At 34.6% G+C, this 4,336-nt stretch overlaps 1 pseudogene; it reads left to right on the forward strand.

Moving 5' to 3' along the window:
- The first annotated feature begins 294 nt into the window (after positions 1–294).
- On the forward strand, positions 295–870 carry LOC149248664 (uncharacterized; annotated as a pseudogene).
- Positions 871–4,336: the final 3,466 nt, after the last annotated feature.

The following is a 4,336-nucleotide window of genomic DNA, read 5'->3' on the forward strand; positions in this document are numbered from 1 at the left end:
AACTATAGGGATACCCATGATTTAGTCTAACTCCTCTAGTGTAGGTGTCATCTTTCCCCACGGGAACAAAAATGTCACTACTACATGAAGAGAGTATTTAAGACATTTATTTAAGATGAAATAATCATTTTTTCTTAAAATTATCATTTCATCTTAACTATTTATTCCTATTCAATTATTTTATTTTGATATTTTTAATTATTTTAAAGTAAAATGGCCTTGCGCATGTAACTAAACCTTTATGCACTATGTGGCTTGGATTTTTGTGTGACTTTTGCATCTAGGGGAGGAGATATGTGGAAATTGAGCCCTAAATATCCTCTTGATGTATCTAGGCTAAGTAGTGTGATGGAAAGATTGGGGATCTTCCCTCGATGTATCCAGGTTGAGCAACATGATGGAGAGATTGGGGATTCGACCTCCATATTTCAACATTGATGCTCTCATGGTCGATATCTATGATAAAGTCATCGAAAATGAGTGCAAGCTGTCAAAGATTGCCAAGGAGACCACAAAGCTCGAACAAAATATCGTTTCCATGATTTTAAGTGGCAAAGGGGATGAATTGAAGCCCAATTCTTGCAATGTGGTTGAGGTTTGGGGACATCACACCTATGTTTCCACTACGGAGAAGACAAAATCTGGCTACCACGTATGGAAATGACACAACCATATGATGCTTTACAATGAGGAAAAGGGTTTTCACCTTGAGTACATCTATGACAATGATTTCCAGTGCCTTGGGGCAGATGAAAATGTGAGGCTAAGAAGGATGCCCAAAATTCAGTTTTGAGAGAGTAGATGGAGAAAGCTAACGAGGTCAATGCTGGGATTTTGTGCAGAAACATTCATCTGGCCTCCAAGCGTTGAATTGAAATGTTTATTCTAGCCATGGATGTCTAGTAAGGGTTTATATATATCATGGGTTTGTCTATTGGGGTTTATTTCAAGTCTGTCTGCTAGGGTTTTCAATTGGAAGACACTTTAGATGGCAATGCTCCATGGAAATTGTTAAATAAAAGAAACCCTGCTACTTAAACCCCTGCGGTTTAAGTATTTTCCTATGCTTGCAAGCTTCATTATCTTCATTGATCATAAGGAGGAGGATATGGAGAGTGAGAGTGTATTAGAGGCGATTTACAAAGATGTTGCATTGACCCAGATAGGCTTTCTTCAGATGCAGATGTGATGGACATTGAGGCTAAGGCGCTAGTTTTGGAGTGGAAACCCCCCAATTTCAATCTTAGGATGCTACATCTTCTTTGAATGAAAGTATTTATGATTGCATATTAATGTTTAGATTGTTGGGTTTTAAAATTAATGACATGTCTGATAAATCGATTCCATGGCTAGTTCGGTTCAAGTGGAGCATTGTTCAACAAAACTTTGTTGTGGAGAAAATTCTCTGGTTAAAACTATTGACATTCACGATTTCTAATCCAATTTCAACAAAAAATTCCTACCCTCTCTACAACCCTAGCAAATCATTCTATGTTTTCTATCCCTAAAATCCCAGTTTTAATGGCCCACCTTAGCTGGAATGCTTGTGTTTTTTCAGACCTAGTGAGACTCAGGATTGGTTAATTATAATTTAAAGTAGCATGTGTTATTCTATCCTGAAAATTGCTTCTTTTTAAATCAAAATTTTAACAGTGCCACACTACTTAAAAGGCTTTCTCCCTTGCTTGCACCCGTTCCGACACTAGTATCCAATTTCACTTCTGCAACACTACCCTATCAACAACTTGAACCATATGACCCTACCACTCTATTCAACCTTAAGTCACTGAAAAAGGGGAAATGGTTTTAGTTTTTGAAACAACGATTTTAACAAAAAATACCTTTAATGATTTGAGAAACATGCACACATAAATACATGTGGGAGTTATTGAAAATAGATCATGCTCCTCCCATGTATGAAATTTTTGATGTCGCCTTTGCGAAAAGCATTGTAATCTTACTAACATTGTTCTTTGATTTAATTACTAAATTCTAAGGAGTTGTACATGCTCTACCTCCCTATTGAGCCTGTAACATATTATGAAGAAGCACAGGTTGTTAACCGTAGGCCCACTCAAACTGTTTGAGATTGCTTCTATGAACAAATGTGAAGATGCCATCGAATAGGAAAAAAGAAGTATGTAGAAAATGTACAATATCACTTCAAAAGTTAAAATGGTGCACAAACCTATAAAATTTGTTTCAACATGCAATACTCGCACAACTCCTCTGCAGGTTTGGTAGTGTTTGGTCCACAAACCTGCACTTCCCAATCTACTCACAAAATTGAACTATGTGAAGAAAGATTGCAAAACCCCTTTTTAAAATCGTGTTTTCATTTTTTTCTCACTGTTAATCATCAATGCGTTGTTTTCAATATTTTGGTTGGTTCTTAAGATGGTTCTATTGTTGGTTTTTTTGATATTTGGCCACACTCCAATGTTTCCCATTATAGCCTCTATACAATATCATAAACCTTTTTCTCCCAAAGCTTTCACATTTCTTAGCTAAGGTATAATGGGAAAAATTGGATTATGTCTAAATATCCCAAAAAACAACAATATAACCATCTTAAGAACCAACCACTAAAGTCATTGAGCAAGATGAAGAGAACCAAAGAGAAATAACCTTGCTTAATCTCAAAAAGTGGCATAATATTAAATTATTAATGGAATTGGTTGGTGATGCAATAGGTACACTGAAGAGTGAGGTGTCCAACATCCCACTTTTCATCCTTTATGTTATGCCACATTTCTCTAATAGTGGTAAATGAGTTAGGTATATGTCACATGTCCTAGTCTATCTCTTCCCTTTTCTCCATACCACTTTTCATATCATAGCCCCCCCATTCCAATGGAATCCATTCTCTTACTTTTATTATCTCCCCTTTTGAGCTTACATTATATGTACACAGTGGCTTCATGGCTTGGGGAAAACAATTACGCTAAGTGAGCTAATTATGTCTCACTAGAGAGTTTACTATATCCTACAATTTACTCCATATGCACAAACATATAATATGTGGTGCCTTGCATAAAGTCCTCATCACTTGGCATCTAGGAAAATGTTTACTTGATATGTGATAGTGTAGTCCATGCACAAAAAAAGAGGGTACCAAATGGGTATTACAATAATATTCACCCCTATTTTGTACCCTAAGCAAGATAGTACAATTAAAATTAGCAATTTTTAATGGTAGGTTGGTTTTTGTTAACTCCAATGCATTTTTTGATATCTTATAGGGAAATGTCATCAATATAGATTTTGTGGTTGGTTTGACTGGAAATATAGTGCAATCTAATTATATTGTGGCCAAAGCAGGATTTATTTGGTTGACTAAGACTATTGCAAGGGAAAATGCCAGTAGAAATATCACAATGAATTTCTTAACTTTGTGAATTTCTATGAGCATTATAATTTTAAATGAGGAGTTTAGGTTGGAGTCATGAGGTCTTATCATAATTAATAATCCTTTTGTGGGAAACAAAAAGGGATTCTTTTCAACTATAGACAAGCAAATGCCATAGCTCCTGGATTTATTTCTTTAGACATGATTGCAAAATTTTTACACTGTAGACCAGCTAATGCCATAGCTCCTAGATTTATTACTTTATACATGACTGCAAAACTTGGTGATGAAATTGGGAATAAAATTCTCTAGACCATACCTCTAGATAGGTTTCATGCTTATTTTTGTTATATTACTCCCATTAATAAAGAAACTAAGAATTCTTAATATTTTGGACATGTCATGTATTGGTGTTTTGTTTCATATTGCATACAAGCCAAACTTGCCATGTTCTCTTTGCTAGTGTAGAAAATATGGGTTGAGTAATTTTAGACTGGAATATTATTATCGGATTAAATCGAGATTGAATGGATAAAATACTATACTCATGAGACGGGAACAATCAAGTTATATTTTCATTCAAAATCATGTCTTCTTACATATATATGAATGAAGAGGAGAAGGATGTATGTAAATTCTTCCTGTTTATTTATTGTAAACACTAAAGTACTTAATATACTATGTATTTATGTAAAGTAAATGCTAATTACTAATAAATGACCATTATTAATAATCACTATAACATCCTCCCTTAATGGTCTTTCTAGAAAATACACCAAACTTGTCTCAAAATTTGACAAATTTATCTGGACCAAGTGGCTTGGTGAAATTGTCTACAATCTATTGTTCTGTGGTGCAATATTGAAGTTGAACCTCTTCATTTTCTACAAGATGTATGATGAAATGAAAATGGACATCAATGTGTTTGGTGCACTCATGAAACACTGGATTCTTTGCTAATTTTAGAACACTAATTGTGACATAAAA

Source organism: Pinus tabuliformis, chromosome 7 (assembly GCF_031772625.1).
Source record: "Pinus tabuliformis cultivar Carrire ecotype Pingquan chromosome 7, CPIR1, whole genome shotgun sequence".
Classification (NCBI taxonomy): Eukaryota; Viridiplantae; Streptophyta; class Pinopsida; order Pinales; family Pinaceae; genus Pinus; species Pinus tabuliformis.